General features: G+C 39.6%; 1 protein-coding gene across 2 annotated transcripts in view; it reads left to right on the top strand.

Annotated features, from left to right (window-relative positions):
- The window catches only part of FRMD3 (FERM domain containing 3), a 139,668-nt gene that overhangs the window by 35,236 nt on the left and 79,742 nt on the right, over positions 1 to 24,690 (top strand). The gene's annotated exons all lie outside the window — the stretch shown is intronic.

Here is a 24,690-nt window from a genome sequence, read left to right as displayed (position 1 = left end):
CTAAGCAGCTTGTTGAGGACAATAACCTGCATAATAGTCTTTGCAGAAGCAATGTAGTGGGTCTCTTCACTATTAGTAAAGAGAAAATCAACGTTTTTTTGAGCTTTTCTGGTCATGCTGCACGCTGAACAAATGAAACGTTCCCCGAATAAAGCTCTGTAGCAAAGGCCCAACTACTTTAAGCTGCTAGGAGGCTTAAACAGTACTAAGAGCAAAGCTCTCTCTGTGGTATTATTTTATTAAAGTAAGAATCTTTACCTGAAGTGGTGATACTTATTTTTCTCAGGTAAATGCTTTTGAGGGCCAAGGAGAGAAAGCTTCCAGAGGCTTTAAATGTAGAAATATGAATGCAACAAAGAATCTGAAGCTAAACTGCAAGCACTTGTATTTCCCTGGTGTTTCAAGTATGTGCTCAGCTATTTGACCTTGGATGATTCCAATTCCTAAGCATCCCAGCTTCCAAGGATGTGATCCCTCTGTTTAATGATTTGAGGACACTGTGGTGTCTGTTAATACTGATACCATGGTGATAACATGTGGAGCTGGTGAGATTTTTCTGTTAGCTTTGTGGTGTATCCAGTAACTGCTGTTCTTAGGAAAGCAAGTGAAATATTTAACTTCTAGTTTCTTCCATTGAGAAGGAAAAAGGGGGAGGAAGAGGGAAGAGGAAAACCAAACATAATTGAGGCTGATTGTGAGAATGGGTGTAGTGATATCGTTATGCACTGCATGTCCTAGAAAATGCAGTACAGAAGGAATATTTAGTGTACTGCATATTCTGTTTTTCTATAATCATTATTAGTGGTGATGTTTAAAAATAATAACTGGAGATGCTGCATACAAAGTTCTTTTACTATGGTAGATATCATTCATCCTATAATCAAAATTAGCATGTGTTTTGGATGTATCTTGTGTTAACCAATAAAAGTGTCTCAAAATTTAAGAAGCTGTTCTGCCGGTTTGTTTTTTTTTTCTGGAAATCACCATTGACAGAAGTAAAGTTCTTCTGTCTTTAAATAGGTACTAATTTTTCTCTTTTCATGGCTAGACCTCATCCAGTATTAAGAAAACTATTTTTAGTGTTTGTAGGAGGAGTGTGCTACAACCTTTCATCCTCTTGGCTCTGTCAGTTCTTAAACGTGCAAGTCCGGGGAACCATGCTGCTCAGAGAATTTGTTTATGCCTTAGGGTTTGTATACATGTGGGCTTCATCACATGTTTGCAAGGGATAAATATTTCCTGCATCCATACTTACAAAGAGCTTTTTTGCATATAGAGTCATTTGTGACAGCTCCTGAGAATACAAGTGGGAGGGCGGGGGGAGAAGATGTGCCTCTTCAGCCTAATTATATTTTGAGTTTCTGTTTTGATGTATTTTTAATCTTGTTACTGGTTGATGTAGATTAGTAGTTTTGATGCAGTATCTGTCTTCAAAGATATTTCGCAGGTTAACGCAGAAGCTGAACAGCTGGTTGCAGTGAGTTGCTGCTGCTGGTGCACAGGAATCAGTTCAGATATGTTAAACTTCTACATTAGAATGAGATGCACTGATGGATATAGATAAAATAAGCATCTGAACGTAAAACACTATGTTATAAAATGCAATTGTACCTTAAAGTGAGACTCAGGATTTAGTAGCTTGTTTAAGGATTCTTGTTTGCTAAACATAGTAGTTTGAAAAAGAGCTATAAACTTCTTGCTGTAGAGTCTGGAGTAGCTTGTAAGCCAGAAAGCTGCTGAAAGAATACAGTAGAAACTGGAAATTAAATGGAGGGCAACATCTGGGGTCTTATTAGTTTAGTGGTAGTCAGCTACAGACTAGTTAATGGGGATGTATTTAATGTGGAGGATTTGCAGACCCTAACAGATATGAATTTTTCTGAGAGAAAGGCAGGTAGTTTAGACCCATTTTACAGGAGGTAAGGATTCCTTGCATGCTCCCAGTGTGCTTCCTCACATGCACACCCTGATTCTACCCTATGCTTCACATTGATTCCCACTGAGGTAATTTTAAAAGTGTGTGCTTTTTCGAAATTTACAGTAATCCTACTTTTGAAAGTAGTCTTTAAATTCCACAGTAGTGTTCACTGAAGAAAGACTATTTGTGTGGGGTGAAATGATAACACTGAATGTACCCTCATTAGGCACCCATATTTGTTTACTACAGGTTTATGTGAGGTAAATTTTAGGAATGCAACTAGTTTGCCTTTTTATATCAACATTTATACAAGTTTTCTTTGCGCTAAGGTCCAATGTTACAATATTTAGAATATTTACTTAGAGTAAGTTACCATTTATTTTAAAATAACCTGCAAAACTTGAAGCAGTTGTGAAATTTGCCTTTATCTGGAAGAAAGTTGTTTATCTCCACGAATTGAATGGCATCACTGTAGTACAGGGTCGCAGGGGTTAACTTCTTGTGCTTACACATAAAAATTGGTATGCAAGTGGGAAGTTGAATGAGTGGTGGGAGGCTTTTATCCTTTCTCCCCAAAACAGTTTGGCACAGCTTGTATGAGAGCCTCTATCGTTCTGTCAAAGAACAGTGGGCTTCTGTTGCATTCCTGTTAAACGCAACCTCTGTAGTATTTTTAACAGGGAGTAGATTCCTTGTTCATGCATGTTTCTGAAGAAAAATGACATGCAGATGAGTAACAGTCGTAGGCTGATGCTACATCACATATCTGCTGGCCAGGCTGGTGGGGAAACAAGCAGGATTGTTCACTGGAGACACGAACTGGCATTTCTGCAAAATGTTGCTCTGTTGGAGCTTGTTTTAAGTAGCTTGAACAGCCCTGTGGCACTGAGCTGATAGGGGCCAAAACTGGAGAAGGATGAGATTGAGGGAGTGAGCAGCAAACATAAACCTACACTGCCAAGCAGCAGATACCTGTCTGTGTTGGCATCCTGTTGGAAATGTTTGTGTAGCTCAGTGAGAACTGGTTTGTAGTGGAGACAGAAGATGAGAAGGAAGGATTTATGAGTAAAGAGAGGATCTCTGCTAATTTGCTTACATTAAGTTTAGGAGAGTGCTTCAGAGGGGGAAAAAACCAAAACTTAAAGTACTGTGGCTGTGATCTTCAAACCTGGAGAGTCACAAATTCTCGGGCTGTAAATACACAGGGGTGAGTTGCAGGCAAAGTACTGAACTTGCCTTCCCCAGGAGCAAGTGAAATTCTCAATCTCAGTTTCTCAAACTCCGTTTCTCAAACTGTGTCAGTCTCAGTTTCTCAAACCATCCTCTAAGTGTTTTGGTTTCCTGGCTGAAATAGGAAGCATGGTGCTAATTTCCATCACAAAGATGCCACAAGAGAGGTGAATCTATCAATATTTATTGGAAGTGTTAATGATGGGGGCTTGTATTATGCTCTAAAATGAAAGACTGCACAGAACTTTCTGCATGCATTTTTGCAATATTGTGATGTATGGCCAATTTGATAATGAAGTGGAGACCTTGGTTAACCTGGCTTCTGCAGTTCTGATGCATATGGATCCTGCAAAGGACCTACTGCAAAGGATACTACGCTGTCACGCAGATTGCTTTTACCTAGGAAGTTCACAGTTCTCAGTCTGCTGAAACTGAAGGCACATGCTGAACTCTTCATCTCTGAGGAAATGACTTTTAGGTTTAAGAGATGAATTTTCAATGGTGTGTATAAGTGCTGTGTCAACTGTATACGCTTCCCACATTCAAATTTTTAGTACTTGCCCATCAGTTTTATATCTCCATTTATTAAGTAATAATTAAAAAAAAAGGCAAACCCGTTTTCTGGAACGTTTCATTTCTAGTTATGTTTTTACTAGAGACATTCTGTCAGCAGCAATGACTTCACCTTTTTATTTGTAAATCTGTGACCTGTAAGAGTGTTGGGAATCTAGTGCACGACTTCTAAGTAGGAAGATTAGAGAACCTTTTATTTTTTTTTTTGTTGCAGAAAATACTAAATAATCTGTTTGGACAGAAAAGCTTAGTATGGTGAATATACAAGTAGAGAGGAGGAGGGAATGTGGGGAGAGAGGAATACTCCTGCTCAGACAACCTTTGAGTTTCTCTGATGAACCAGAAGGGTGTTTAATTCAGGTTTTCTTTTTTTTCTTCCTCTCTCTTGTTCATCTTACTTCTTTAAGGGAGCAGGAACTGAGGACTTTTTCCTGCTTTCATTTTGTGTTGTGTTAGGCTTTCACTCCATTGTGACTGCAATTTTTTGAGAACTGGCCCAGAGCACAGTAAGCTATGATGGTATTTTCATCATATTCTGTACCGCAGTACTGCCACTGGTACAGTGCTTGTCACTGGGCTAAAAAGCCTGATGTAGAGACAAACTGACTAGAGAAGAATTACGTGCGTACCCAAGAGACAGTTCTTTTATGGCTAGGTTAGACAAACAAGTCAACTTGGGAATAGGTAGTTCTCCCCTCTTGTGTGAAATATTTGCTTACATGCCCATAACGTTGCACAAGGCTGAGTTTCTAGAAGTCTGTTGCCTTTTTCTAGGCAGTGAAAGAAGCTCGCTTCAGATGAAGTAATGAAGATTTAAGCTGCGATCAAGTCTTCCAGACTGTTTAGAGGTTTAATAGCCTGAATATTTTAAACCTCTGGCTGTTTGTGAGCCTAATTTTTTTAGGTATTTCCAGAAGACAAGAACTTACTTTACAAGAAGATGTAAAATAAATCGAGGATATCAGCTAATGTATAGACTTGTAGCCCTTGTGTCTTAACCAGAACCAAAAGGAAGAGTGTGGTAAGATAGTGTATATGGTTGTAGTACTACAAATAAATCAAAACTCACCAGTGTACGAATGTGCGTACGTGCATCTGCACAAGTAATGGTGTATGGCCAGTAACGGATGTGTCTTGCTTTCAGATAGAGGTAGTTTCGTTAGCGCTGGAGGCAGGTGCCTGTATTTGTGCACTCCAGGTGGCCATGATCCGTGCAGTGCCTGCCATGCTGAATGGCCACGGAGTGCAGAATAGGTGACTGCTTGAAGTCCTGGGCAGAAGGTGATCTACTTATTTATTTTATTTATTTATTTTGCACCTCAGAAGCATGTTTTTGATGTTCATTCTAGTCAGTTGCCCCCACCCAGATCTCAGCGTGGGGCTTTTATGCTGCTAACCCACCAGCGTGGTGCAGGGAGAGGGTGCGTGGGTATCTCCTGGCTGGCTGTAGGGAGCGGAGCCTCATCCTGCACCTGGGATAGGCTCCAGTGGTTCCCAGGAAGAGAGCCTGAAGCACAGTAGCATGTTGTCATAGGTTTTCTTTCGGTCAAGCTTTATCACTCCTGTAGCCAGTAAAGGAGAAATACGGGGTCAGAGGGAGAATGTTTAATCTTTCTCCTGCTTTCCCTCAGGTTTCTTCATCTTGCTGCTTTCCTAGGTGTCAGAGCCCATTTTTTGTTCAGCCTTAGGCATGTGTGGACCAAGAGGAAGCATCAGGATTTAGGCATCACCATGTGAGACACAAAAGCAACCCAGGCTGAAAAGATGAGAGATTTGTTTAGGTAAATATAAACCCAAAATATACAGAATAGCATGGGGCATGAAGTGTGATCACACATGCTGTCAGCACTTTTCAGTGTTAATAATCAGTTTTTTGGCTCTAATCCATTTCTTTCTTACTGAAAGAATTTCCAACTGACTTCAAATGCAATTGGATTGAAGACTTTGAGAAGTCACTCTAAACCTCCCATATGCTTCTAGTGTATTATGTAGAAAAGGTCAGAATTTTGATTTGAAACTGATGATCACTGAAGAACCTATTGCCCGCGGGATTCCCAAGATTCTTCAGGAGTGGAGATTTATATCTTGTGGAGCCCTTCTGGAGCCAGTAGCATCTCTTACTGGCTTCAGCATTTATTCCTCAAGGTAACTTTGGAAATTCAGGACCTAGTGGTGCGCACTGGATTGGATGCCAGGTTTAATTTAACCCAACTCTGGATGGGGGTGGAAGAGATAAGCGTTTAATCAGGAAGGAAGTATTTTTTGTTGCAGTAAAGAAAATTGCTCCTTTCTCTGAGAAAGAAAATTGCCCTTTCTTTGAGAAGGTAAGTGAAAGCCCTTCACTGAAAAGGCTGATCACTGAATAATTTAAGGGACGGGTCACGATGAACTTCCTTTCTGGTAACCCCAATAACGCATTTTGGTTTTTTATGTTCACTTTCAATATGGATTTAATAAAAGGGTTTTAAAATTTGAAAAATACCTATGATTAGTTTTGCTTGTATAGTTTAGCATCATATTCTTCAGACCTTATTTACAAAATTTTCCTTGATAGCTTCCCCTTAGTACTGATGTGATCTGTAAAGATGGTCAGAACTGTCAGTACATATGAAAGGAACAAGAATTTCCCATCTGCTCTTGTAAATATATATTGTAATTAGGTTTTCCTGTGTTTTTGTAAGTGTAAGTGCTGTCAAGTCATCAGTGTTCAGTGCCAGTGTTCAGTAACAACAGAGCATGAAAATGTGGAAAGAGGCCATGCTGGCAGCAGTGCTGTCCATTACAAGTTTTACCTAAAACAGCAGAGAAGAAAATCTTGCTGTTACAGTTCAGTGAATATGGGAAGAACGTGCTTGATGTTAGCAGCAGGCTCGTTTCTCTTGCCTGCCCATAATGGTCACTTGCGCTATAAAAAGAGGTCTTTTAAAGCAGATCATGATCCAAGTAAAATTCTAGTATCCACTGTATACTTGTGTGGGTTTTTTTATTTGATTGGCGATTTGTTTTAGTTTAAATTTTCCTGGCACCTTTTTCATATCAAGATCCAATTTTTGTTGGGTTTTGTTAGGTTTTCTTGTTGTTGTTGTTGCTGCTTGATTTGTAAAGGTATTTTCAAGGGCCAAGTATCCAGTGAAGGAAATGGGGATCTGCTCTTGAGATCCTGGCGAGGTCTGTTAATTGCCATGAGCTGTGGAGCATATGTTGTTCCCCGTTAGCTCTTCGTGCAATGACAACGCAGAGGAGAAGTGAGGAAGAAGCGGTGGTAAGTGGATCACTGAACTGCGTGAAGCCACGGGGCAGTTCCCATTAGGGGCAGTGCACCGAGGCATGGCTGCAGTACTGGCCAGAATGTTACTCTGAGCTGGGAAAGCATTTCATTTCCTTGTTTACTGCATAAATCATACACGTAAAACCCATTTGCGTCATCTTCATGTACCAGAGGAAAAGATGGCTCTAAATGCTGGATTTTTTGTTTCCACTATTTTATTTAAATGACTTTATTTTTTGGCTTTAAGCAGCAATTTTTCAATAAATACTTGCTGATAAATTAGTTAAATTTATTTAAGTGCTAACTACAAAGAGTTTTTTTCCCTTTTTAAATTTTTAAATAAAGAAAGTCAGTATCAAGTTCCTGCAGGCTGAGTTTTTTTAGAATGTGCACTTTCTCATTTCAAGTGTCTTTTGTAGCATTAGGTGTGCTAAAACGTAAAGGTGAAAGACTGGCTTTTCCTGGAAAGAAAGAACAAAGACATAAGGATGGTGCAAAATAGAGATCAGTTGTGTTACTCGGTTTCCTAGGGAATTTCAAAGAAAATTTCAAGCCCTGCTACTTCTGAAATATTTAAGATTTATGCAATTTATTGGTCAGCTTACTTTTGAACTAATGAACATAAAAGCAGAACTAAATAATTAGCTTTTTCATCTCTAGAAAACTTTAAACTTAATCATAATTAATGAAATTAATATGCAGATGTCTTTGGTTTACATGAAAGAAGACTGAAGAACCGAGGCTACCACTTTCTGTTTCGTTGCATAATTTACTCAATCCATTTGCCTTGAAGATGTCATTCCTCTTGTTCTTCTGGTTCAAGTTCACACCTTCGCTGAACAACGCTCTGATGTAATTTCCCACGACTGCACCAATTGACACTGGGAACAAACCTACTTTTTCTAGCTTCCCTTTGGGAATACAGTCAACTTTTCAAAGGCTCTTGCTGCAAGTAGGTTGAAGGGATCCAGCAATCTCCGGTCAGTAGCTGTTTCATCCTTGGTAGTTCCCATGTGTATCTTGGGATGCTTTGAGTGCTGCACCTTCACACTCGTGCATTGTAACACTCCTCTTGGCCGCCGGTTAGCTGCTGGTAAGAAGCTATTCGTGTTTGCCCTGTCTCTTTCAAGTGGATGCCTCTGGGGTATTGCTGAGTCTTGTGACTGCTGACAGTTTTTCTGGTTTTCCCCGCCCTGCACTGGGGACATGCAAGTGGACAGGGTAATCTAGGCCCGTATCTTCCCCTCTGCAAATCTGCGTCTGGCCATCCTTGTGCTTCTCCTGAGAACACATGGCATATGTCTGTGATATGACCATGATGCTTGCGTGTACTTCAGTGCTGCATCTCGCAATGTTAACACATCGGAACCAGAAAAAATTTAAGTCGAGGGTAAAGAAAAATAGGTGTTGCATGTTAATGCAAAGTGAAACACAGGAAAAGGATGACCCTGGCTTGCTCATGTTACATATGTCTTGAATGTTATTGAGACCAAGATGAGAGAACTTAAGCACTGAATTCTTTATTGCACTTCAGGAGTTGTGTACAAGTTTGAGCTCCATAAATTAGCATGAAGAGGTCCTTTTGTGATGTGCGAATAGCAGCTTGCATTGTAGGCTGAGATGCCAGCCTGAGACTACAAAATGCTGTGCGGTGCCTGCTTCTTTTTCTTTCCCCCCACTCCGAGCTGTTAACTTATTCAGTCTCCATCAAATGTGAAGTTAGTGGGGCGTTTGACCCTTGCAGAATTAAACTCTGAATTTTTAAAAATAAAACAAGTAAGGTTTGCAGAGTGGGGTCCAGGATGTGTAATAAATAACTTAAAAATATGTTCTTTTGCAGGAGGGATCCTCTAAAATCAGCCTTCGAGCTGGTATTCTAAAAACGCAATTTGGAAGTATATTGAACTACATTATTTACTCAGTTGGGAGGGCTCAATAAACTTCTCAAAATTCTTCTCAAAATTGTTTTTGAAACCAATGAAAAATTTGTCCTGGTAGCCTGAAAGTGTGTGTTGCTAGCCCAGAAGCTGGCGTTGCTGAGGCGGTAGCAGTATCTTGTTTTATGCTGATTCTGCTGCCGCTCTCACGGTTACGTGCTTTAGGCGTGGGACACCCTGAAGTGAGTTAGTATTGAGAGTTTGAAGGTTATGCTTGCTTTCCACCATCCCACTGGTAAAGCTGGTGTACAGCCAGCCTCAATAATCTCTCTCAAGACAAAGCTGAGTCCGTTGCTGTGTGCATCCCATAGTGCCCTTGTAGACTTTCCCTCCTCCTTTATCTGGGGTGGTTCTGCTTTCCTATGCCCTGTATCATAGTGTCCTGGCAGTGGAGTATTGTGCCTGTCCTGGGCTGTAACCCAAATGACTGCCTGCGGGATGCAAATGTTGTCCCTGTTTCCTTTCTGTGATCTTTAGGATACTTTGGACTGTGACTAATGGCCAGTGTAAGACCTTGAGTTTTCTGTCATCTTCTCTGAGAAGCCAGTATAGGCAAGAAAGTTTGCAGCTTGCCTTTTTTATTTGCTCTTTGATGCTTTGGGCGGGGGTGGGGTCAGGGTTTTTCTTAACTTGGGATGAATGCAGGAAAGAGCTAGCGTGCTTCCATGGTTGTGTTTCTGAGGGGAGACATGCTCTGGCATTCAGTGCTGCTGCTCTTGTCTGGTTTATGCTCTTTATGACTAAATAAATTTGCTCTTGAAAAGGAAACAAATACGTAACTTTATTACTTAGATGTCCGTGAATGTACTAGGCAACCGTGAGATGTGTTTGTAAGTAGACAAATTTCCTGGTCCATCCTTAATGTGGCTCTTTTCCAGAGGAATTAGGTTGTATAATACCTATGGGGGTTTTTTTGCATCACAAGGAGACAATCATAACATCCCTTATTAAGATGAAATGTTAATAAGTATTTACCCTCTGCAGAGAGGCCTATTCATTGTTCAGGCTAGTCTGGAGCAAGACTGCCTGCTTGACTGGAATACTGGGTAGTGACTGGAATAGTGGATAGAGTGGATGGGTGATTAGATTATCTAACTGCATAACACAACTAAGCCCCCAGATGTTTTTGTTGCTGTATTTTAGGGTGTTCAGTGCTAGAAAAACTTAACAAATCACTATACCAAAATAGGCATCAAAACATGAGGAAGCGGAATACAGCTTTTTTTGCACATGGTGAAAAAAAAAAATGATAGGAAAGCAAGTAGTAAGGCAGAAAACCATCAGAACATAATTCGTTAAATCTAGGCAATTTGTCACTAAACTTCCATATTACCAAGCACTAAAATTTATAAAATGGAAAAGATTATCAGGTGTTTATCATAGATTATCAGAATAAAGGCTATTTATACACTTGGTGTAGCATTCAGACAGGAAATACTTTTCTGTATTGTCTTGCTGCAGCAGTTGAAAGCAATGTTGATATTCACAGCAAAACATTTTTTTTTGAGTTTATATTTTATTGTTTGAACCCACTAAGCCATCTCAATAAAATGTGGCATACTTATTCCTAGGTCAGATGTAATGCTGTAATAAATGTATTCATTTTTTCATTTAAAAATTGAAATCTGTGATGCAAATGACCTTTAGATGTTTGCTTTTTCACACTCTAGGCAGAAAAGTATTGCATTAGGAAAGCTGAATCTTTGTCCTTGACATGGATTAATATCTCTGTGTTCAGGAGAAAAGCTGAGTTGAGTCTAATTTATGTAGTCGTGGCAGGATGCTGTTGAAGGCTGATTGTTGATACTGTTTTGGTTGCACTAGTACATTTGCTGCGTGTCATACAGCATATTTGCTATTCTTTTCCAACACTGCCAGTAGCAAGGATATGAAAATCACCCCATAAATGGCAAGATTGGCTTGTAAGAAAAGCAAACTGTATTTACACAATGCAGTTTGCCTCTTTTTTCACTTTCTGGTGTTTTGAGGGGAGTGGGTGGGTTTTCCTTAGCTTGGGACACGTTTTCCTTGTTACTTCTTTAAAGTTCAACCAGAGATTCTTGTCCAGTTTTACGGCAGCTGAAGCTTTCAGGAGTAGATCAAATACCACAACAGTTTTAATTCAATAATCATCGTCAGTCCCCAGGTATTGTCGCTAGCACTGGGTCATGTGCAACGGGAGATAGAGAAAGGTAGGATGGCTGCCACCTGATCGTGCAGTTGAGAGGTTGAGACCTCCTCCTGTTGTATCACTTGCTTTGGAATATCGTGATTTTTCTTTCGGTGATCAGAGATAAAAACTGAAAAAAGTGTGTGAATATTTAATTTGTCAGAGTCTGTTTTTCATGTGCACAATGTAGTTATCCAATAATATTTTCACAAGTGGAAGAATCTTTATGTGTTAGCCTTCTGGTAATTTCAAAGCTCTCTGTCAGAGTCCATAGTTCAGAGTAGCAGATGAGGAAAGGTGAAGCAAACTTGGAAATGTTCTGATTGGAACAGATGTGAGCCTCATATGGCCACACGGGATCTTAACTGGGTGGAATTGCCACCCAGTGTAGGCAGGATCTGTTTTCTCTGCCTGCTTCCTTCTTATCTGAGCTTTTTTAGGGAACTTGACAAATACAAAATTCAGCTCAAGTGTTCAGTGCGTGGCTCTGAGGATTTCCCTTGTTTCTGCCAAGAGGGAGGGGCCATGCATATTTCCCCCCTTGGTGTAAGGTACCATTAGAAAGTTGTTGTGCCACCGTGGCTTGGGGACCGTCACCGTCACACAGCCAGGGCTGACATCTGGTCCCCTGTGATTTCAGCGCGCAATTTTGTCCCGCGGCAAGCTGCCTGCCCGCCTTCTGTTTCACTAATCTGTTGCGAATTTACAGGAAAATGGGTGTTTCCAGTGCCAGTACAAAAGGGATATCCATACCCCTCATTCTTTTCCTGGTGCTAGCTCTGCATCAGCTGTTGGAGGGCAGGGCAGCAGGCACCAATCCAGGAAAATCGCCATGTTTTGGGAACTTCTGTGCAAGTGTGCTTTTTGTTGCCTGAGGTCCATGGCGTGTGTGTGGTCTGCACGAGTCAGTGCAGAGGTGCTTCTGGGGATGGGAAGAGTGCCCAAAATGCGGGGGGACAAGATCTGTACTTGAGCCAAGGGGCTGAAAACTCACTGGACTCGGGAGAGCTGTTCGTGCATCAAATAATGTCTTTGCCCCACAATTACAAGAAACTGCAAGCCTGGATAGGATGTCTAAACTTCACAGTGGTTGGAAATATCAGAAGCTGTTAGGATGGTGAAGTTTTACGTAATTTTGAAGGATGATGCTGAAAAACAAGCCAGATATTTGAAATAGATTCATATATATTCATATTCATATTGTATCAAGACTGTAGTTTGGTTGGTCTGTAAAAAGTTTCACCCAATATGGTGCTTCAAGTTGGCTGCTCATAGCTGTTTTAAGGACTCGATAAAATGAGGATGAGATTGTATTTTAAAATTTTTCGGGAAAAGCTGTGCTTAAAACTTTGGAATGTGTTCTGATTTATAAGAAAGTTGATATTATTGAACATGACAGCATATATGTTTTTAAAAATAACCGTTTTTGAATGCTGTCAAATAGATCACGGTCCTTCATTAAATCCATTTGATCAAAAGAGATTGTTCTAGATAGACAGCTCTGTTTTTTTAGTATTTTTATTTTAGTAACAATGTTCATAGGGAATTATGGTGCTACATGGTGCTATGCTGACAGTTTAACTGAATCATGATTTTTTCCAAGTTGGTTTTGTAAAGCTTGTAATGCAGTAGAATAAACCAGAAACAGAATCTGCAGATTTTCAACCTCTTTTTTTAAAAAAAAAAAAATTTTTTTTTTTAAGCTTTAAATCAAGACTGACTGCCTTGGCTGAAGACACGCTGTAGAAAAAAATGCAATTATTGAGCTTGACAAAAGATAAAGCTGGCTAGTATGAGACGTAAATTGGATAAAATTGTATATTCCAAATTATACAGGCAGCCAAATGATCTAATGGCCTTCTCTAATTATAGAATCCTTTAGTCCTTTTTCTTGACATCTTTCTTGTATATAAAGTGTGTATGTGTGTGTATGCATAAAAAAGTATGGCATGTGTATATGTGAGAGGTATCAAAGATGCATTATAAGCTAGAAAAGGAAGTGCCTTCTATGAGCTGAATACATGATGACGGTCAGCATTGGCCATTGCTATTATAGGATCTTAATATTTCAAGACTAATATCTGCTGCTTTCTGAGATGGCTATGTATGAGTATGTACTGCAGGGACTCAGTGGGGTCACTGTTTAAATAGGTAGTCATGTGTAGAAGTAAATATTGCCATTTAATTACTGAAATGCCACTCAACCACACGGTGAAGCTGCGTCCAGCATATTGGCAGTTGGGTACCTCAGTGTGCTCTTCCCAGCTGTGTGGACTGCGGCTGGCTGCCCGCTGTTGCATGGCAAAGAGGAAGATCGGCAGGATTGGGAAGGGCTAGAGAAGACCAGGTGGTGGGACAGGGCAGCACAACAGCGGGGTGTCACTCCTGTACTAAGGTTTAAACGCCTTTGAAAAAATGAGATCTTCCACCTTATCTAGAAGAATACGTCATGTTTCACTGGGTCTCCCGTGTCTTTGATACATTTATACTTCACTCTGGTACTTTCTCATCTGATTTGGGAGAGCAGTCCTTTCCCAAGGGGCTCTTTGGAGGTCACATGAAGATGGCTGGGTTTGGGTTACTGACAGAAGTGCACTTGGTGATGGTCTTCCCCTGCTTCTCTGCATTCCTTCTGCTTTCTGCTCACCCTTGTGCTTGGGGCACACGGCTAAGGATGTCTCCTGCATCCCACAGGAAGGGTGCAAGGGCACTGAAATGCCTGCTGGAACTCTTACCATTTCCCATGCTGTCTTGTTTCTTGCTTTATTTTCCCAAAGTCCTTTTTGCTTCACTGTGTCAGGCAGAAAGAGAAATCCAAAAAGTTGCCTTGTGCTGTAAGGTAAAGGTACCTTTTCTTCTTTCGTGTCATCTGCTCGTTTATGTAACTTCTCCAGTTTTGAAAAAGAGGATCATTATAAAATAATTGCATCCTGAGGTTTGCAGTCAGTTTTGGCGCAGCAGGTATGAAGCTGTCAGAGCTTTGCTTGTTATAATCTGCATGTCAGCCTTGTGCTGGCTCTAGCTCTTTCTTAAGAGACTTTTTAAGAGATTTTTTTTCACATAAGCCTGTAGCAGCCATAGATGATCTGGGTGAAGAGAGGGGAAAATGTAGCCTTAGTCTACTCCCAAATTACAAGAGGTTCAGCACAGATCTTTCAGCACTTAGAGGGGAGAAGAAGAATCCTTACTTAACTTTTTATCTTGAGATAATATTCAAAGCTGTTCACTCCTTTGTCAAGTTGCTCAGTTTTCATCCTGACATTTGCTGTGGCTCGGCTTTTACTCTAAACGTGACAGGAATATACAGAGAGACCTTTCTGTTGCAACTGGTGACCTAGGAACCAGCTGTACAATATATTTATGAATGTTACTGTATATTACAATTTTTGACAGGTCTCCGTTAACCACCTGTGTGAGAACAGGACTTCATTTCAAAAAATTTGCTTTGGTGCTTAAATACCTGTAAGCAAGGCACCTTTACTTATTTTTTTCTAAGTTTCCCATGTTAGAATTTGACTTCTCAGAAGAGACTCGCTTGGGCGACCTATACATTGCTAAATTGCCTACAGAATGTAGTTTTCACTGCATGGCCTTCTTATCTATCACCGCACATAGTAAAATGAATACAGGTGATCTCATTCAGTATCTTCCTCTGGTCTTTTTTTGTTTTAATGAGTTTCGTGTTCAATTGCCATAGGCAATGTGGATAGCTGAGAGAAACCCGTTGGTGTGGATAAACATCCTCCGCATCATATGCAATAAACTGAGTGACTTTTAAAAGCTTTCCTTAAATGCCAGCTACTGTGGACCATGGCAGACAACTCCCAATGTTTAAACATATATTCTGAAGCATTTTTTTTTTCTTTTTTTTCCTTCAATTTCAGCAGAGAGCTAAAATGTTACAAATACCAAAGGTGGCAAATTGTGCCCCGAATAGATCTACACAGTGTTTCTGTGAGGTCAGGGTTTGCACTGGGAAAAGTCAGTTGTCATTTGGTATGTAACTGAAGGCTTTACTTTCCAGTTACTGGGTGTAAGAAATGTTTGCAGTGTCCTAGGATTTATTTCGGAGGTGGGGATCTTAAAAGAGACACAAGAGTAACCACTGCGGAGAAGAATCAAGTGTGATGGGTTCCCAACTTCGTCAAAAAGGATGCATTTTAATAGTGTGTCAATATGTACCATGACTGAAAAGATGTAGAAAACAGACCAATTACTGAAACAGTAAAAAGCTAGGTCAGTTTGCCTTTGATCTCTGCTGAGTGCGTGGGAACAGGGACAGCACAGAAAGATGAAGATGAATCTGACAGAGTAAGGGAGAAAAGTGGAATCTGGTAAGGGAGAAACAATTCATTTGTTATGGGGCCTGTGAAATTTATTGCTTTGTTATCTTCTTTTTTGCAGCCGAGGCTAATGGAACAAGCCTGTAGAACCCTCCGTTTGGATTTTTGCCAGCCATTATTTAAAATGTGTCCTGTCCTCTGTGGTGATATTTAAAAGAAATTAAGAAAGAATTTTTGTTTTAAATCTGGATTATATTTAGTTGTCCTTAAAAGACTAAAACTTACTGTAGTTGTAGTTTTGTAAGGTGATGGTTTCAAATGCAAGGGGAATTCTGGCTGTGCTATCAAATGGAGGTCTTATTTTAGGTAGTGCTAATGAGGCAGTTTGTGTGGGTTTCAAGGACCGAATGACCTCTAGAAAGAGAGAAAGAAAGAAAAAAAATCAATCCAGCTCCCCCTACTACAAAAAAATTGCGAACTGGGAACTTTTTTTTGGCATAGAGACAGAAGCTTGGGTGACACAGGGAGTGAGTTCTTCCTGTGATGCTGATAGCTTTTATTAAATACCATTGGGGTCCATTGGTGTAGGCACTATGTCCAAGAAATGCTTCTGGAGGACTTCTTTCTCCAGTGTTTTCAATCAATCATAAATTTGCTTTTCTGAAGACTGGATGTTTAATCTTACAGATTTAATGTAGTTTGTTTTCCTTTGCCACAAGCGTTTAACAGCTGGCATTATTAAAAGCGGGGGGGGGGAAGTATTGATGAAAAGTTCTTTTCTGTGTAATTATTTCTGCCAGGAAAATATATTTATGCATGTGTGTCTGTAAAGCACTAGTTGAGCAGTTTGAAAATAGTTTTTCGTGGTAAAATTATTCTTTCAGTTTGCCCCAAAAGAGTAAAGGAATAAAACACTTTGGAGAGTGGGAAATGGCCCAACATGACCCTTGAAGTTACAAAATTTGTGCAGTCAAAACACATGGGAAAAGTGGGAGACCATAGTGCAATATTTATTAAATAAAGACCAAAGAGTTTTCTCAGAACGGAGTGAGTTACTTTGGGCAGGTGAGCAAGATGAGTATTTGAAAAGAAAAAGTGTGTTGATGGACTCTAAATCAGTAACAGGTGGGAGAGCTTTTTGTGCATCCTCACCCTGTTGCAATCCATAGAAACCTTTTTGGATATCCTGAGAAGGTAGTATGACAAGTGTCCTCTGAGGCATTAATGATATGATTATACGGTATGACTGTTGGACAGTTCAAGTGCAGAGCATGGTGAGGATTCCTCAGCCAAAAGTTTTTATCTAGGCCCTTATCACATCAGATTAATGTATGAGTTACACTTTCAGCTGGTGCACTGGGAGCTGTTGACTTCATCACCATGACTGAGGGTCTTGTCTGTCAGGAGACATTACCTGTGATTTGCAGCACTCGTAGAGATTCAGTGTGCTTCAGAGTTGATCTCGCCAGACCACTGGCTATACGGCTGTGTTGTGATTCTGGAGTAATCCACATAATGATGGATAAAATTCCCTTAATATCTAGTCATATATTCTGTTCTTTATGTAAGCTCTTAGCCTCGCACGTCACTCTAATAGCCTTTCAAATGGGCATTAATTCAGCAGTTAGGAAATCTCTCCCTCTGGGGATTATGTTCCATGATCTTCCTTTTCTTTCTCTTTCCCTCCCACCCAGTGGGTGCACAGCCCATGTCGTGCTTGCGAGCTGTATTTCCCCAAGAGAGAAGAGGTAACTCCAAGCTGGGGGGGGGTGAGGGATATCAACCAAGGTGTTGTTACCCGTGCTTACAGGGGCACCAACTGCCCTACGGCAACAGCGGCTCCCCTGCTCTGCTCATCTCTTCTTCCAACTCGTCCTTCTCTGCTGTGGTCGTACTTTCCCACCTGGTGTGGGAAAAACGGTGTGGCTGTTCCTGTGTGACCCTCACCGTGGCTGGGGTTCAGTGCCTTCAGCTGAGCCCTGAAATGTAGCCGCGAAGGGGCATTCTTGCGTCTCACCAGCTGGTTGTTTTTCTGCAAGCAGCTTGACTAAGCTGTGTCACACCATGCTGATCCTCTCTTCTGCCTGTTGCTCGGGGAAGCGTCTTGTTTGGCCAGAAGTATTTTTGGTTGCTTTTCTTTTTTAAAAGCTTGTATAAAAAGGGCACATGGCTCTGTATCGTTTAGAAAAGGTATAGTTAAATAACGATACTTGGAGCAGAATATGGGGGAGGCCTCATTTTCTGGGTCTGCTCAGCCCACCGAGAAGATTCAGTATTGCATGGGGCCCAGGGAGGATTGTTGAACTGTACCGAGGGACATTAGGCAATTTTGTCAAAATCCTGATTTGGCTTTTAGATTGCTTTGTAAGTGGGGGCTGAGAGCTCATTCTTGAAATCTGCTTTGCTGGATGTGGTATGGAGGTGTGTCCTAGCTGTATCTTCCAGGGTAGTTTTGATGACAAGGATGCAAGAGGGAAAGCCGAGTTAGCTTTGCTGAACCATGCTGGATGTTGGGTAAAATGACAGATTTGTTGAAAGAAGCACTCAGTTCCTTTTAAGAAATCGATAGGGTCTCAGATAGCATCACGAATGCTGTGCTAATGGAAGCTGTTACCAGAAGTGAGCAGTTAATGCTCCAAGCCGTCTGTGAGGCCATCACTCCAGGGACATAAAACCTAAATGGCCAAGTGTTGGCCATATGCAGAGGGACAGGAAACGACGATGAGCCCTGTAAATGAATATTGCATTTGTGGTTTCTTCAGTGCCTGCCTGCCTGGCTGGTGGTGACTTTTGAGAACTGCAGTATGTGAACTATAAATATTTCTTTTTGTCATTTATAATTTACTCATGGGTCAGAGTAATTTACTTGCAGAATAGCACTAAGGTTGAGAGCTGATTGTGTGAAGGCTGTTATCTGTGTTTACTCCTGCTATCCAGGTTTTACTGAGTAGTAGAATACAATTTGCATTTTCTATATGATTTTGTATTTATGATAGTTTCCATTGCATGGAACTGGCACCGTGTAATTTTTCTATGGTGTAATTGTTTCTTTTTCCTCTTCATCTTTTGTTATTTGACCACTATCATCCTACAATAACCTCTGATTCAAGAGAGGCCAAAAATGTTCTGTTGTGTGGACAAAACTGTCCATCTGTTGCAAATGAATAGTGCAAAACTGAAGAAAAATAAGTAACCTTGAATAACCATCTTCATTTCCCTACCAAGGGAGCACACAAAAGGAATCATCTTTGACAAATATATTTCTGACCTCACTACAGCAGATATTTCTGGGTAGATTTTCAATGCTGTGTACATTTAGCCATGCAGCTTCATTTAAGATTAATAGAGCTTCCACGGCTGCATCTACACATACAGCTTTGAAATCGCTCTCAACTTACTTCTTTTCTTCTTAGCATAGACATTTTTCTCCTTTTTTCTTTGTTTTCTCCTTTATCTTTGAGATGTATTTGTATATTTTTGCACAAATGGAAGAGTAAGAAGAGGCTGATTTGAGGGTTGTGGTGGTGTTTTTTTTTTTTAATTTAGTTCTGTTAATTAATATATAGTGCTTGGGGCTCAATTGATAATTAGGGGCTCAGAAATTTGAGTTTAAAGACTGATATCTTTGTGAAAATAATGTTCTTCAAGACCCATTCCATGTTAGCAAATGAGTTCTAAAACCAGAAGGGTACAGGTAGTACGAGTCTCAGGCACGAAGCATTCTTGTGAGCAAAGGTTATCACTACTGACTGCTAATTCCCTATGAAATAAAAGGGGCCTTAATTCTCTAATGCTTTCACTCACGTATTCACATACTTTTCTTTTTTTCCCTGAAAGTCTTTCCCACTTCAAATGAGGGTAAAATAAGATGGTAATTCAAATGTGAAGTATTAGTTCTGTTAGTTTTGAGCGAGTCGATGTTGTTGCATCACTATGCATTTCTACCATATACATGTCTGGGGAGCTCTGTGCTGAAATTATGTTGTGAAAGCATTGCAACTAAAGAGAAACGTATTCTAGTTGCTTGTCTTATTAGGGGGCTTATTAGTAAGAGATGCATCTTCCACGATTTTTATTCAGGAAGCGGGTAGATAAATAAGAGCAAGTATAGTTCTTCCCCCAGTACACTTTTGTACCATAAGGTCTGTTTCTGGTTTGTGCATTACCATGTTGACTTGTCAGTCTCCTCCCTAGAGGAGGATTTTCCTGTACATCCTTCCATTCTTCCCATTTCCTTAGCCTGTGTCTTGTCAGTCTGCTCGACCTGGATGGCAGTGGATAGTTTTGGGGCTGGATTTCCAACAGCATAGTAGGGTACCACTTTTCCCCTTCAGTTAAACAAAGATAATGAAAGCTTTGCTACGGAGAGCACATTCTTTGATTTATTTCTGCCGGATTGGATGAGTAATGGAGTTGCTTAGAAAGATCTGGACATACGCAGGTAAAACCTTTCTACAAAAGCTAATTTCATAGCATAGTGAAATAAGTGAATTTATACATAACAAAATGCATTAAGAGACACAGATTAAAAATGCCATGCTCACCGACATTCTAGAGTTAGAAAATTATGATACAAATTATGGTTGGGTAATTGACTATACAGAATGAAGTATATCACGTGCAAGAGGTAATTCATATCAAAAAATGTAAATGACAGCTGCTTTATTGCAATGTCATTTTTTGTGTTTTTCATTAAAAACTATTAGCACTGATTTTTTCCCCGTGTTTCAGGTTTGTAGAAATACAATTAATTCCTCATTCTAAAGAAAATAAAACTCTGTGACAAATACTTTGCTTCTAAAATAACACCTGCCAGTTCCAATTTGGGTTTTTATCAGCAAAACTTTGTTGTATTTTTTTATTTTGAAATTTTAACAACAACAAAAAAAGTAAATTACAGCTGGCTGTTCTTACAATTGAGAAAATTTTCCACTTAAATGCTGTATAATAGAATTCTGTTGTATTTTGAAGTAGTTTAAAATACCAGAGGGTGCTGATTATAAGCAGGAAGGAAATCCATTCGAAGGGTTATGGCGTTATAGTTGAGGAATGAAACAGACATGTTTTTAATTGTTCTTTATATTTTGAAGGTATTATGCAATGTCTAGTTCTTGTGAAATATCTACAAAAGGATATTCCTATCACTGTTTCCAAAAACAGCAAAGAAGGCAGAAGGTTGTCTGTGTACCTGTCTTGTGAGTAGTTACTGTCATTTGTAATCTCAGTGAGTCCATAAATCCAAAGAGCTGTAAGAAATTTTCTCAGGGTGTTGGAGGTTGTGTGGGTTAGGGCTGGCCCAATATTGCCAGCTTGGAGCTGAACTGATTCCACCTCACTGCCTTCAGTTGCTGCAGAATGAGGATGCTGTTCTTGATGTTGCTATTCGGTTGGGACTTAAAAATTCACCTAGAAGATAGCTGAAATTCAGGCATGCCAAGTTGCTTTCCTTATCTGTGCCCTCATCCCTCCTCCCTGTTCAGCTCCGAAGGGTTGGTAGTCAATCAGTCCCGTTCCCATACCACGTGCCCCGGTCCAACAGTGATGCTCAGTGAACTTTTTTTTGCTGTGCCACTGGAAACAAATGCAAATGTGATGACAACTGTCCCAAAACTGACATGAACAGAAAATTACTCCCAAATGTCCTTTTATAGCCACACTTCTATGTATGAGAGCAGGCCCCACTACTGAACTGTAGAATAATTGTTGATGAAATGGAAGATGTGTGCCTGCTGAGAGTTCAGGTATTTCTTCATGAAAGCCTAGAAGTATGATCTCATCACTGGAGGAGGATGTCCAAAGAGGAGTCAGAAATGAGATGTGGCAGTTGAGGAGGCATTTTAGCTCTGTAAATCTCTTGGTTTTTATCATTTTTGTCAAGTATTGTTAAGCAGAGCTATATTATTTCAGTTTTCAGTGGGCAAAGCTGCTTTTTCATTAATGTTTTTGTCTTAGAGGAACTTCTTGATTTTGTTCATTTTTCTGACCTCGTTAGGTTTCATTCTATGATGGTGTTATGATTATTCTTGAATTAATGTATTTAATTTTTTTACATCCAGAGAACTTAAAAATATGTTACCAACTAAAGAAAACAAGCATACAAAATCAAACATTATTCTTGCCTCACCTGGGAGTCTGGACTTTCCATTTATTTAGACATAAATACTGGTTAAATCGTGGTTTTAATTTACTTTTTTTTCTTTTTTTTTTTTTCTTTTTTTTGCATGGATTTACACTGAAGTAAGCACTTAAGTATGTGAGCAGCTTTACACAGAGGTTCACTGTTGGGAACTGTTTGCACAAGTAAAGACACTAGTGGGATGAGGATTGAAATCACCGGTACAAATAAACACTGTGTTTATGACTCTGCACTGCTTCTTAGTAATGTCAGTCACTTCCTGACAGAGATAACCACAGCTGGCAGGACTTCAGCAGTTAGATAACAGAGCAGAAGTGCTGTGTTTAATCTGCTTGTGACTCTTGCTCTTCCTTGTGACGACATTCAGATAAATAGACACAGGACTCCACGGTGAAGCAGATGCAAATAGAGAAGACATTTCACTGAGCGCAAGATCTTAAACTGCTGTAAATGGTTTTCCTCTCACTTTCAGAATTGTGAGGCAGTCACAAATGTTTTGTGGTCTCATTTTACGTCATTGGAGAAGGGCTAAATTGTCAGAACAAGATATACTCTGCCTTGCTTTTTAACTTGCACGAAGCAACTAGGAATAAAAAAAGAAAAGAAATCCCCAAAGCAAGCAAGAGATTGAGATATTGTGTTAGACTGAAACAGCTCAAGAGCCATGGAGATCTTGGTTTGGATTAGTTTCTGCATAATAGAGGAGTTACCAAGGAATTAGGTTACTCACTCATAAATTTGCAGAGTTGCAGAAATGGAAGCCATAATAACAGTGCCTGGTAGTGAAAATGAAGCATCTCTGCAGTGTCTTACTCGGCTCCTAGAGCTAAGGAAGAGACTCAGGTTGTCCTGTGAGCCTGTCAGTGGAGGACTGTATGGTCATGTTTTCATGTTTGTTGGGAGTGGAGAATGTCCCTTGCTTTGCTTAGTTCTTTTCCAATAGCTGCTAGTTTAATTTGGTACATTCTTCTTTCAATAGAAAAGAAAACTTCTGATCCATCTTAAAAAACAGAGTTTAACAGTTATTTGCAAGCTGACCTTCTGTGTTCAGGGATTCTGTCATTTACGTGGCATTACATCTTTTGCACGTGTGTTGGGGTTTGTTGTGGGATTTTAGTGGTATTAAGGTCAGATACTCAAATGCAGCCGTAGGAACAGCGTACCCATCTTGCCTGTGACAATTTATTTAAGCAAATCAGAGAGTCATTCCTCAAATTATTTATAGGAATCTCCAAAAACCTATTTTTGAGTGAGTGTGTGAAACGGTTACATTATAGGAGTTTGTTTAAGGCCATTTAAAAACCAATTTTCATAGAGCACAGGTCACAGAAATCTGAAAGAAAATATATCTCAGTAGAGATAGCCAGATGTTGTATTTGAATTAATGGACTCAGAAAAAAATAGCTTGTTGAGCTTGGTAGTCTTTCATTGAAAAAAATGTATTGTTTTCAGCCCAGGACATTTTGGTTCTCTTGCTGACACATTTTGTGACTCTTGTTTCTGGATGGGTTGTTCTTCTTTACTTGAGGGTGGTTGATGGCTTCTGGGTGAACTGTGGTGTAATTATCAAAGCTTTCAGCTGTGAAGCTTTTGGAAATCTGACTTGATTTTTGCCCTCAGATTCCTCTGGTCTGTTGCTGACATATTTCAGTAGTGTTTCAAATAATGGCTTTTTTTACGATGTCATTTTTTTCACGTTCTGACAAACATGCTCAAATGTAGCATTAAAATATTTTTCTGAAAGAAGTATTTTATGGATATAGCAGGGTTTGAAATTTGTTATTGCTTTGAAATTGGTTATTGGCGTTATTTTTTGTGGGTTTTTGTTAAAGGATCGCTTAATTGGAAAGCGATATGGCAACTGTCTGAAATTTCAGGCAGTGTTTTATATTTATTATTCTGTGACCCAAATCCATTCTTGTGCTCTGTTGTGGATGACTGGCAGTTCCTAATTTAATTTATCTATATTCTTTCACAAATGAGAATAAGTTTTGGATTTAATATATTCTTTTGTACTATAATATGTAATAAGTGCATCAAAGAACACAGGAGATGAGAGAGATCATCAGATTCTAAAGCTCAGGAGAATCTTTTAGAGAAATGTAGAATATGTTTATGGATGCTGTTTGCAGAAAACAAAATGAAAAACTGTTGCCCATCCTTCTTGCCACAGTATCTATCATGAATTCAGACTTGAGGTGCTCTGTGCCACGTCAAGTATTTTCCTCTGTGTATCAATTATGATCTGATTTTTTTCAAATTTCAGGTATTTAAAAAGCATAATAGTGGAACATTTACAACAGTATTTCTTATGAGAACGCTTATTACATTTTGGATGTGCCTATTTAACCACTTTTACTCATCTTCAGTCTTTTTTAATATCTGATAATGAATCATGTGGAACTTGAAGCCTGACTGAGTAGCACTAGTAACTGAAGTGTATACTAAGCAAGGGTGAGATTATTAACCAGTCCCTTTTATTTATCTATGGAGAGCTTAAGGATTCCTAGAGCATGAATTTAGCTCCGAGGCTTTTTGTTCGTTTGCTCTTTTTTGTTTGGTTTGCTTCCATCATCTATCTTTCAAGCAAGAAAACTAGGGCATCAATTCATTTTAGAAAGGGAGCGTTGTTACTGGGTTGAAAAACACTGTACACGCCCTAGCCTTTTATCAGATTCCTCAAGACCTCAAAAAAATTGTGTGATTATTTAGGTGGGTGAAGCAAAGGGCTTTTTAGATGAATAGATGAGAATGTGAACCTATAGAAGTTAGTAGATTTACTGACTGTTCTTCCAGTAACACCCTTTAATGTTGTCAGATGAAAGTGTGACTAGTCTGGTCCCCTCATTTCCAGTGCTTTAAAAATTGTATTGGTTTTGTACATTGTTGTCAGTAAAATCTGTTTTGATGTTTGACTGTTACTTGAGTCACCTAATAGCTGTTATTCCCCAGCTCTATTTAGTTCATTGTAGATTCATCTTAAAGCTGCGTGCAACTTGAATTTCACATCTCTGTTCAAATTTTTATACTGCCTTTGTATTGAAATGTCACTGTGCAAATTTGTCTTAATATTTTGACGGTCGTGCTTATCACATGATCCCAAAAGTTTGCAGACACCTCTAAGATGTTAAGCTAGAAAATACTTCATTGAGGTATGACTGTGTAAGTGTAGACC

Source organism: Larus michahellis, chromosome Z (assembly GCF_964199755.1).
Source record: "Larus michahellis chromosome Z, bLarMic1.1, whole genome shotgun sequence".
Lineage (NCBI taxonomy): Eukaryota > Metazoa > Chordata > Aves > Charadriiformes > Laridae > Larus > Larus michahellis.
Note: the sequence above shows the minus strand (reverse complement) of the source record. Positions and strands in the feature narration are given on the sequence as shown.